Raw genomic sequence first — 12,670 nt, forward strand, 5'->3', positions numbered from 1 at the left:
CCATCCATCCATCCATCCATCCATCCATCCATCCATCCATCCATCCATCCATCCATCCATCTATCTATCTTTATTTATTTACTTATTCATTTATCTTGGTTATGTTCTCTTTTTGTCTTTGTTTTTTTCTGTTGGGGGGGGGGGGTCAGTATGAGACGGTCATGCTTTTAATATGGACAGAAGGACTAATTATCGATGTCAGATCAGTGAGAATAGGTCATTGATAGCTTGGGGTATTTCTAAGGAAAGGCGTGAGTGGGTCTTGCTTCATTTCACACGTCCTTCGAAAAAACAAAACGGTGAAAACTACCCCACTTTAAACAAAACAATCCTATCGAATATAACTATTGATTAGGCCAATCATTAAACATTGGATCAATAGCCACCGTTTGTTTGATTATCTAGAATTTACCTTGGGGGCCATTCCGTATCAACATCGTATTATCATCATTAAGTACCCTGCAATTAAAAGACAAAGGCTCATCATTTCGATATGTTCAGTTCTTACAAACGCTTCGGACAGCGAGCATTGATCAATTAGATATGACGCAAAGAAGATTAACCATTTATAATGTGGATTTGTAGACTATGGAGGGCTATTGACTTGCGACGTTTCAATTGGATTCCCGTTCGAGTATACGTGACACAATGATTAAGTATTTCAAATAAGTCAAATGTTTCATGAATACATTGTATACACATGAAAAGAAATCTATCACATTAACAACAAACAAACATATTTTTCATGATCCTAGAAATAATCAAAAATTGTGTTTCATTTTCGCCTCCAGCTGGAGGGATATGATTATTTATTTATTTATTTATTTATTTATTTATTATCATTATTGTTATTGTTATTTTTATTATTATCATTTTTTTTGGGGGGGGGGTCAAGGAAAAAAAGGAGGAAAATAGGGAGCTGGGACCCCCGTACAAATCATGCTCACTTGCTATAGTGTATTCAGCGAGATAGTATATACAGTTGCAAAGATAATGATTTCAGAAGGGGGGCGGTCATCTGCCCCTCTATTCAGAATTGTTGCCCATATCCAAAAGAAGTACAGAAAAGCAGCTATTGCAGTAACCCTCAACGCTGTCAAAACATCGAGTAGATATTCAGGCCGTCATTGCACTAAAATACCACTTTACAATTTTCTTCGCACGGTCGATGAGCTCTCTCGCACAAAAATAAGAAATATAGCCCCTCCTGGTTTGAAACTCTGTCTTTATTTGCCCCTTATTCATGTTATTGATGCCGCCAGTGTAGGAGAATCCTATCAATAATATAAAAAATGCAATATAATAGCAAAGTAACGAACAGTGAAACAAAATAAACAAAGAAAATTAAAGAGTATTTGAATGGAATCAAGCCAGTTACTTAAACTAGCACTATAGCACTGAAGAGAGTAAATGCGCACTTTAAGTGACCAGGGGCCCGTTGCAGAAAGAGTTGCAATCAATCGCAACTCTAAAAATCATGCGCAAGTCCCAAATGCGCGTTGTTGATTGGTCGAAAATCAAATTGCGCATGATTTTTAGAGTTGCGATTGATTGTAACTCTTTCTGCAACAGGCCCCAGGGGCCTTAAAGTGCGCATTCTCTCCTCAACCAACAGCTCTGGAGAGTGTGGTATATAGGCAATATCCATTGGTGTACTTATTGATTTAGCCCATAATGTTGAGCTTTGCAACTCAAGCACAAAATTTAATGACCTACATCGATCGATCAAATACTATCTACCAACAATGTTTAACGATATCTAACAAATCAATCACAAAAGTATATTGGAATCCACATATAATAAAAGGTACAAATGGTGACTGCAAGTCTGTGGAAATCATTCAGAGTTACAATTAAATTGTATAAATATCCCTTTTATCAGAGATGTTACACTCTTTTGTTTAGACGCAATTAATATTTAGAGAAAAACAGAAGATACAGAAAAACATAGCCGCCTCCCAGATTTTACAAAAAGAATCAACAAAATCATTCTGTAAATTGATATATCAGGAAGATATTTTACAAGTTTACAGAACAGGTCTGTTAAAAAAAGGAAACAGTTTTATTAGAATAAATATGTAAGATTATACCAAATACCCATAATTCTGTAAATTTACACAAATGTTCTCGAGACTCTGCTGCAGGAATTTTTGTGTAGGCTACAATTATATTTTATAGGGCGCAAGGTTTATAACATGCAAAGATACAATTAATATTTTATAATTTGTTTGGATATTTTTGTATGATGCTTGTTTTAAAATTCTTCAGTGCAAATAGGGCGCATCGTTTTGGTTTAGAGGCACAAGGATAATAATTACGATTTCTAGCATTTTACATGCTTTAAATTGGGCAAGCAGAGCCCACAGTGATTCATTTAAAGAATGCAAGAATTCATCATTTTATTATCGTGTTTCTGCCATTTTACATGGCTCTCAAAGCGTTTGAATAAACAATTCCACATCAACCGGAGAAATAGAGGTCCGGTGTATCGAATTAGTTTCGAGAAGCCAGGGGGGGGGGGGTGGTGGATTAAGAGACACTCTGATCCAAGCCTATATTCGTGATCGTGGGAATTTTTCAGCCCCTCTCGTCCATGTCTTCAGACCTCTTTCAGCCCCTCTCTTCCATGTCTTCAGACCTCTTTCAGCTCCTCTCTTCCATGTCTTCAGACCTCTTTCAGCCCCTCTCTTCCATGTCTTCAGACCTCTTTCAGCCCCTCTCTTCCATGTCTTCAGACCTCTTTCAGCCCCTCTCTTCCATGTCTTCAGACCTCTTTCAGCCCCTCTCTTCCATGTCTTCAGACCTCTTTCAGCCCCTCTCTTCCATGTCTTCAGACCTCTTTCAGCCCCTCTTTTCCATGTCTTCAGATCATTGTAGTGAAAACGATATCATTGTATTTTCAACCTGAACATTTTTATCATAATCATTTCCATTAATTCGATTTCTCTTGCATGCTAACTTTGATAGTATTCAGTATTTCAGAAACCTGCACAGTAAAAACGCTGTTTAAGATATTATACAACGCTGTTTACTATATGAACCTTACAGTATTTGTTTAACCGTTTATACAATCATGTTTAATTTATTGAAGATTCGATATTGAAAATTAAACTTTGTTGCTTAAGATTTAAACACTTGTTTAAACCGTTTAAACAATTACTATAAGGTTCATGTAGTAAACAGCGTTATATATTTTTTACTGTGTGGTTTATTGCTCACTCGCTTCGTTCGCTCAATATCTTTCCAAAAGAGCGAACCATATCTATCTTTATCGGCCTCAAACTGTTTTTACACCATTATTTTCCATCGTTACGTCACTTTCATGGGGGGGGGGGGTCAACACATCAGTGGGCGCTTTCTGAAACTCGACCAAAAAGGAGATAGAAAAAAACTGTAATTATACTTAAAGGGAGAAACATAAAACAGGCCAAGACATTCAAAATAAGTTTATATCCTCGGAATACTTGCTTAATCGGTAATGCATGACTTTAGCGTAACAGGGGGCAGGTTAGGGAAGACCACCACTATGTATTTTCAAGTGAAAAGGGAAGACAAAAGAAAGAAAGAGGTCGCTTGAATAATTTTGTATCTCTCTACACTAGGACCTATTTCAATAAAGGTCCAGTCCATACCAGAAAAATGTTGATTTGAACGCCATAACGAAAAATCAAACCAAAAACAACCTGAAAATTTCATTTAAATCAAAATTTGTAACCCCCCCAAAAAACTTTAAGCTGTCATAAATTTCTTATTTTACATCCGATTTTGATGAAAATTCCAGTGTTATGCTTGTTGATTTGTTCTCTCCCCATTCAAGTCAACTATTGATGTTGGAGTGGATCTGTCCGTTAAATAAAATAAAGCTAACATTAGGTCAAGTTTAACCCCGCCCCTTAAAAACAATACGCCGAGGCGCTGCCTGAAATCTCATCTCATCATATTTAATTCAATAGAAGCATGACCATGATGATTGCTATCTCCTCCGGAATAATAACATACAACGTTGACTTCATCATGCAATCTCCCTACCCTTCGGCTGCCGAAAAAAGCGTCCTCCGTTGCTAGGCAACACCTTTCAAAGGCGCTTCATCCATAATTAATGAAGATTCACACCAATACATCATCTAATAATTGATCCAGTCCAACGCTCATTCAATAGGTGCTAATCCTATGAAATGATAACACCTGAGTTCTACAACATACATCTTTGACTATTCCTTCTTTTGTAAGGTCCGGGGGATAACAAGTGAACGGAGGCGATTGATTGTTCGGGTAGAGGTCGCGATAGAACATTGGAAAGGGGTTTCTAAAATTGAAATTGATTATCTTGGTTTAAAGTAGGTCATATCAAGCGGTAATGTATGCCAGTTGAAGTGGTATGGGCGGGGAAGGCGAGTTTTTATTAAGTTCCTTTATGCAAACACTTGAAATAACTTTATTTTTAGTTAGGGGTAAAGCCGGCGAGCCACTGACACCGTTTGACCTAGGGCCCGCAACACAAAAAGTTTTGGTCAGTGATTGTAACCGACAGATGTTATAAGCCACTAAAACCAGTGCATTTGATTGGCCGAGAGTAAATCTAGATAATAATAACAAGAAGAGAGGGAAACATGATTTTGAGTCAAATGTGATAAACGCTTTTACATAATAAACTAACAATTATGTGGTATGGTTTGTTATTCGACAGCTAGGTAGTTTGCTTCTATCATTGTTTTGGCACAGAAATTAAAAAATCATGATGAATGAAAAGCTAGATATGAAAAGGTGTTCACTTCTGTACAAATTATGTTAAGAAAAGTAAAGAGTTTATACCCTTCTAAACGGGTAACAATTATGATTTATTCAGCATTTGCCTAATGGTTTAATGAAGACCTTGTCAGAATACATATCGTTATTTTCGACCTATACCAATCACCAATTCGTGGTAAAGATCAACACATTCAGCCAAAGTGGGAAAAAATCATTCTTCTTTTTAGTGCCCACCATAGTTTTTTTTTCTTTTTTAAGATATGAAATAGTTGCTCGTAGAATAAAGATTCAAGAAGGAAAAGCTTGCTTCACCTGTCACTTCCGGTTTCCCTTCACAGGGAACCAACCAGGGCGCGGTAACACAAAGGCTAGCGATTAATCGCTAAATGAAATGACCAATCAAGATCCTCGTTGCATGCGTATTTTGTTAAGCAGACTGATAATGAACCAATCAGAATTGTTCTTTGAAATTAGCGATCAATCGCTAGCCTTTGTGTTACGGAACCCATATCAATATGATGCCACGCTCTGAAATTTTACTTTTCCCTCTATCCATTCTATCCACTAGCGTACCTACGGGGGGCAGTCTTCCCATCTGACGAGTCACAACCCATGCAAAGGACGTATCCCTGCCCCCTTCCCTGACGAGCTTGAAGACCCCTTTTTTTCTAAAACGAAATCCTATTTTTGTTGTTGAAGACTTTTTTTATAAAAATTTTTTATTGCTTGTCAATTTTTTGGGCGGACGAATTTGCCCCCCCTGTTAAAAATCCTAGGTACGCCACTGATTCTCTCAATCGACATCCTTGCCCCTCCCCCGCCATCCCACCCTCTCACCCTCCTTGCGTTAGAATGTTGATTGAGTTTGCATTGTGATTATTTATCATGTATCAAACCATGATTTGTTATTTTGGATAACATTCTTATTGCTTTTGAGATATAACTGTTTATGCTTTATAAAGGGCGTTGAATAATTTTGTATTGTGATTCTATGAACTAAACCATGTAAACAGTGATAAGATTAAAGATTTATTTCATAACATTGTCTTTTAGTGTGATATAACATCGATGATGTAAATTTCATGATTTTGATTTGTAATTGTTGGCCTACTCACCCTGTTATACAATGAAGACCTTAAACACACATCTTTTCGCCTTTATGATTTGTCTCCCTATAGCCCCGCCTTCCATCAATTCAATTCAATTCAATTCTTTATTCCATTTCAATTAAAAACATAATGCAAAGTAATATAAAGTAATAAAAATCAAGTACAATTTTACAGACGAGCATTCTTACAGTATGATAAACAGTACAATATTGGGCATAAATGGAAATGAGGGGGTGCACTAAAAAGCAAAGCTTGTAAAGTGTGGCTCCCCCTTGGAAATGAAGAAAATATAGTCGACTTATTCTTATATGCGTTTATATACAGGAAAGAAGAAAGAGAAGGAATAAAAAGGTCGAAATCATAATTACAGAATAAGTGCAAAGCTAGCTATTCACACAAAGAGGTCTTCGCTGCGAAGGATATGTTGCGCAATAAAGACAGAAGAAAAAGTAGAAAGAAAAAGTGAGTGACAAGACAAAACAAGAGACAAAACAAAACAAGAGACAGGACAGTACAAGACAAGATGAAATACATGTAATAAGTAAAAAACAAATAAAAGGAGGAAAAGTCAGAATGGGGAAGTGCTGACCACAAACCAGCTTGATCTGGTGAAGAAACAAAAGATGATATAACTGGACAATATAAGATAAAAAAAACTCCACCCCCAAATATTCTCCCTTCACTCTCCCCTCTCTCTCCCTTCCCCTTACAAAATCAACCCAACTTTACTCCAATATTTCACAATTTCACTTTGGTCTTACAAAAGAATTATCATAACGAATGATTCAAATCGAGTCTCTCTCTCTCTCTCTTTTTTAAAGTCAATTTTTCTCTGCTGGAGGAGCAGGTGTTTAAGTGACATGCCCCTACCGACGAGGGCGGTATTTAACAATCGTTTTACTTGCATGCAAAATAAAAGACGATCGAAGATGCTTAAAAATAACTCGCTATTTTTTTTCTTGCGCTTTACGAAAAGATTGTTATTTTGAAATTTGTCCTTACATCCATTTCTAAGAATAATCGTTGCTGGCAGGTGGGTAGACCTACTATTGAAATGACTAAATATAAAAAAATAATGGTTGACAGAATCACATTGATTAAAAATGTATACATTCAAAACTTGCAATGATGGTTCACGTGTGTAATTCTGACAAATTGGCATCCCGCAGGCTCTGATAGAGGTTGATAGCCCCCCTTTCCCTCTACATCACAGGTACCCCCCTCATACGCGGACTCCTGACCAATCTAACGCTCGCATATCACCTGCATCCAATACCATTCTTTCTTTTTTAGAAAGAGTAAGACAGAAAGAGATAGAGAGTGTGTGTGTGAGGGAGGGGGAGAGAGTGTGTGTGGGAGCGTGTGTGAGGGAAGGGAGATATAAAATGTGTGTGGCAGTGCGTGAGAGAGAGAGAGGAAAGGGGAGGGGATCTATGGAGAAAGAGAGAGAGTCGGGGGGTGGGGAAGATAGAAAGTGGGAGGGGAAAGATATAGAGAGGGGTCGTTGGTTAACATACAATCAGGCATGTCAGGGGCGGCTCCGAAATATTTTCACATGTGTAAGAGAACTAAAAGATTATGCCATTTGTTTTATCAATATTGAAAAAGGGGTGTAATGTTAAGTCCCACGACCCGACCTCTCATTTCTATAACTTTTCTTTCTTCCTTTCCATTCCACCTTTTCAATTTCTCTACTTCCTTCTCTTTTTACTATTCAAAAGGTCATGTGGGCTGGTCGACCCCCTACCCCCACCTACCATCGCCAGTGATTACAATCACTGTTACAACGTAAGAAGCTAACTCTAACAAATCCCCACTCGAACTTTCGCCTTGCCTTCCATTCACTGGCTCCTCAAAAGACCCTCGTGTAAACATCATCATCATCACCTCGAAAACACATCTCATTAAACTACAATTCATCGTAAGAGAAAAATCGATGGTGGGGGCAAACTTTTCCATTCATTACGTGAAGGGGGCAAATATTTGCTCGGTAAACGGACGCCCTCTCCCCCAGATTTCATACAACACAACACTCTCCCCCTTTTCATAATCATCATGTTTCCAATGAGGTGTTCTCCGCAGTTTGCAAACGTATTCATAATTGGCAGTTTGTTCTTCACGCTTTAAAATTTCGCACCAATACTTTTCGACAACGACCCTAAACCTTTTCACGATGTGTCAAAATTTGTCATGATTATTGTGTAAAATCAGCGTCATGCATCGACCTGCGCTCTGATGATGTTAAATGTCATATTTCCCGAATGACAAACACATGTAAATATAAAGTGATAAATATAAATGTATATTGATTTACTTAAATTATCTCTAAAAATCAAACAAGTGAAAAGGGAAGGTCTTTTCTGGCGTACAGATGGAGGGGGCTCTTGACCCCCAAGAAAAAATAAATCACCACCAAGAAAAAGAGGAGGAAAGGAAAGAGAGAAGAGTGAAATATGATATTATTTTCTAAACATTATGTTAAAGTCTATCGCAATGTAGAATTTTGTAATACAAATGTCGAAATTTTAACTCGCTCGCAACCTTTTATAAATTTTACGCGATATGCCACAGAGATACGATCTTACGTATACGTAAGCTCCCGAAGGGAGCGATATGCCATATCTAGCGCCCTCAATTGTGTCTTTCAATGTAGCCGGTCTACTTTCCATCAAATCACTTTGACGTCACTAAAAGTAATGAGGTCTATGTACTTTACAACAAAGTAAAAGGTACAAACTAAGATTATGTTCTTCTATTTTATAAACGATTACACTGTTAGAAAAAATAAAAGAAGTTCCTGCAGCAGAGTCTCGAGAACACCTGTAATCTTACCGAATTGCGTAATAATCATTCTGTAAATTCATAAAACAAGAATTTTTCTGCAATTTAACAGAACAGGTCTGTTTAAAAAGGGGAAAAGGGTGTTTTATTCAAGGAAATTTGTAAGATTCCATACATCAATTAACAATTTCCTGTAATTTTACACAATCTGGTAAGATTACAGGTGTTCTCGAGACTCTGCTGCAGGAACTTCTTCTATTTTTTCTAACAGTGTACTTGTATCCCATAGGTCTCAATTTTGTTTCCTTATTTCATCCCTCAACTCTTTCTCTCATTTGTGCTTTCCCCTTCTCGACAATAGACGAACCAAAGAGAAAAGGGCGCCATATCCACAATCAAGCTTATTGATACTCCGTTGTTCTGATCATGGTCGAATATTCTTTGGTCAGTGATTATTATTTTGAAATTTGACGAATATTGATCCTGATGACATCTCACGTCACGGCGAAACGAAACTTGAAAGCAAGCTTCTCGAGTTTGTTCCGTTGCCATGGTTATGTAAAAATACCTTAGTAAAATTTTATTGTTTATATGGTTTAGGGTAAGTAAAAGGAGGTATCGCTTACCATATCGAGGGGGGGGGGGGGGCACTGCAAGAAAATTGCGATCAATTACAAGATTATTTTGGGTCCTCTAATCGGAATAATAATGAAAATGATAAACAACATTATGAAGGGCTTAATACACATTGTTTCTAAAATAATTTGAAATTTGCACTAGACTGCCAATCTGTTTCTTGCAACAAGCAGTGTATATCGATATCAACTGTTATTGCAGAGAAGTTTGCAATTGATTGCAAATGTATCCCTGCAAAACACCAAATACATTTACTGGGTACTTACTACTTGTCTGATTAGCAGGAGAAGATTTTCACTGTTTAGCGCCGTCTTCCACAAAATGCAGCCGCAATGCTCCTAAAGCGAAGGCCTGACATCGTCTTACGGCTATCAAACACTGTGAAAAGGGGTTGAGAAATAAAGTGAAAATGGTGATGACATTCTCAGTTAAAGGCCTGGTCACACCGCCCGAGCGTTGTTGGAGCGGTAGGGAGAGGGGGTCGAATTTCGCTCACAAAATTGGGGAAAAATAAAAAACAGAAATCGAAAACAAACAATCGAAATCGAAAATGGTGAACGGGAGCGAGCGTTGATGATTTTTCTCTCTCCGCTCCACGACTGCTCGAACAACGCTCGGGCGGTGTGACCATGCCTGGCTTAAGAATATCGTCGGTATGGCATCAGTATGACGTGCGGCATGGGATGGTATTTTTATGCTTTGCGAGGGATGAAGGCTCTTGTAACCAGGGGGATCCAGTATTTTCCAAAGGGTGGGGGCACATTTTTTCTTACGAAAACATCGACAAGCAAAAAAAGGTAGGATATTTCGTCCCCGAAAAAAAAATGACAAGCGAAAAAAGGTCATCACTTGCAAGGGGGGGGGGGCACACTGCTGTTTTAATGACATTTTTTATTTTATTATTTTAATTTTGCTTCACAAGGCGGGGGGGGGAGGGGTGGCCTACTGTGCTCCCTGGATCTGCCATTGCTTGAAACTATCTCATAATGCCTAAGTATTTTTCGCTTTAGGGTGTTTAGGGAAAAAGGACGCGCTTGTAAATGCCCAAAAGAAAAAGACATTAGGTCATCTGATGAAACTAAATAAAAAAGGTTGTCAAATAAGCTACTACTCATGATAGTTGTAAAAATAACCCAACAAAACATGACAATCATTTTTGCTACTTTCTATTATTACTATTTTCTGAAATTAATTTTTACTTGAATTTTCGTTTCCATGTCATACAGAAATGGAATTTTGAAAAAAGGACAATTTCATGCCTACCTTTTTTATGCGAAAAAAAGGTTTCAAGACCTTTCTTTTATCATTAGGTGTATACTTTCTACGGATTCACAGAATCAATTCATGATGATTGCATGCTGTTTCCCCCGAGTATCATTATATTTAGAATATTGACGGATTAAAGATTATCCCTGCTATCGCCGCAAGATATGATTATTACCGGAAGACGATAACGTTGTGGAAATCGAGCGATTCGAAGAACTGGAAGGACTGAAAAACCTTTCGTGAACTTCGTAAAATGCTAGCATGATAAGTGACTTAATACTTGAATCTCTTCTCAACTCCAGCTGCACATGTAACGAGACCTTTTGTGAACCGTGAACTATCCTTAAGGTCAAGCACGCTCCAGAAAAATGTTGATTTGAATCAATAAAGAAAAATCCAACAAGCATAATGCTGACAATTTCATCGAAATCGGATGTAAAGTAATAAAGTTTCCCTCATTTTTTCAAGAAAATAGTTATATGCACAACTCAGTGACATGCAAATGAGAGGGTTGACGATGTCCATCACTCACTCTTTTTTGGTTTTTATTGTTGAATTATAAAATATTTAATAAAAATGAATAAATTTGACGATAAGGACCAACTTGACTGAACCTTATTTATAAAATGTCAATATACTGGTATAATTCCACATATTTAGGGTAAAATAATCCTCCCTTCACATCACTATGAGGAGAAAATGAGAATATTTCATGTGATAAAAAAACAAATAGTGAGTGGGTGACGTCATCAGGATAACGCATATAACTGTTTTCGTGAAATTACTTGAAACTTAAAAATGTCATAACTTTCTTATTTTACATTCAATTTTGATGAGATTTTCAGTATGTTGAGATGATTTTCAGTATGATGATTTTCAGATGATGATTTTCAGATGAGATTTCAGTATGATGATATTCAGATGAGATTTTCAGTATGTTGGATGATTTTCTTTCTTTTTAAATTAGCCCTCTGGTGGGGGGGGGGGGGTGGGGGACTTGTCCTTTGAAAACATGCTGAACGTTGCTGATTTGTTTAAAGCATCAAGCAAATTTGCACATATTATTATTTAAAATATAACTATGGTGCTCAATAAGTGTTAGAAGATTGCACAGATATTTGTACGCACTGTCCGCAGTCATTTCATATGCATTCATTTCCAGCAGAAAAATGTTACAAACTCACACAAAATTTACATTCGGTAGCATAATTTGTAAACCTATTAACCTTTGATGGGAACTAGTGTCCTATATGGGCTATTCATGGCCACCGGACGATGGGTCTTTCGATTTTCTTTTATTTGTAACTTCTATTATTCCTTTTGCCAGATATGAAATAAAAATAGATACATAATTAAACAAACAAGAAAACGTATAAGCGTAGATAACATTCTTCTAATTTCTAAACTACAATCGAAAACAAACATAATGATACATACATGGGAATATAAGAAAAAGGGGATTCACTCACAAGCTATTTTTTGTAATGTGACGTACGCAACCCATAAACGACAAACAAGAACGAGTTTGTCTAGACGAATTAGGTTTAAACGTAATAACAAACAAGAAAAAAAAAGAGAGAGAAACACAGAACAGGAATGAAAAAACAAAGAGACATGACACACGAATGCTGCTGCATGAAATTTCACGAAGATGTTATTGACGAAAATAGAAACTCGGGTAGCTAAGTATGAATATTGTTCTCCAAATGAAAGCTGCTTTCACATTTTGAAAGCTGCTTGATATAGACATTTCGTTTAAGATATTTTATATTTTGTCCATTCGTACCAATTTTGCAAATGGAAAACTGTTGTTTGACATGATTGATGCACATGGTTAAAGTCAGTCTGTACCAGGCTAGAGGCATTATCTATGCAGTGGGTGTATGGTCTTTTACGGTATTTGTTTCTATCATGAAAGGCATCATTTCAATCATGACCGAATGCAGTGGGGGATGGGGGCAGGGGAAGTCCCCTCACCCGAAATTGTGAAAACTTACATTTTCTTTTTTTACCGAAAAGTTAAAAAAATCACCCAATCCTTCAAATCCTACAATTATTAAATACAAACTTGACCCTAAGACAAGCTCGGTCGCTTCGCTTCCTCGTTTCCGAGTTTCTTCGACAATTTC

At 37.2% G+C, this 12,670-nt stretch overlaps 1 protein-coding gene across 2 annotated transcripts in view; it reads right to left on the reverse strand.

Moving 5' to 3' along the window:
* LOC121420496 (gamma-aminobutyric acid type B receptor subunit 2-like) overlaps positions 1-12,670 on the reverse strand; it is a 49,035-nt gene that overhangs the window by 15,249 nt on the left and 21,116 nt on the right. For both annotated transcript variants that reach the window (XM_041615155.1, XM_041615154.1), the window contains exon 2: positions 9,542-9,653. The gene's annotated coding sequence lies outside the window, so the exon portion shown is untranslated. The remainder of the gene's footprint in view (positions 1-9,541; positions 9,654-12,670) is intronic.

Source organism: Lytechinus variegatus, chromosome 8, assembly GCF_018143015.1.
Source record: "Lytechinus variegatus isolate NC3 chromosome 8, Lvar_3.0, whole genome shotgun sequence".
Classification (NCBI taxonomy): domain Eukaryota; kingdom Metazoa; phylum Echinodermata; class Echinoidea; order Temnopleuroida; family Toxopneustidae; genus Lytechinus; species Lytechinus variegatus.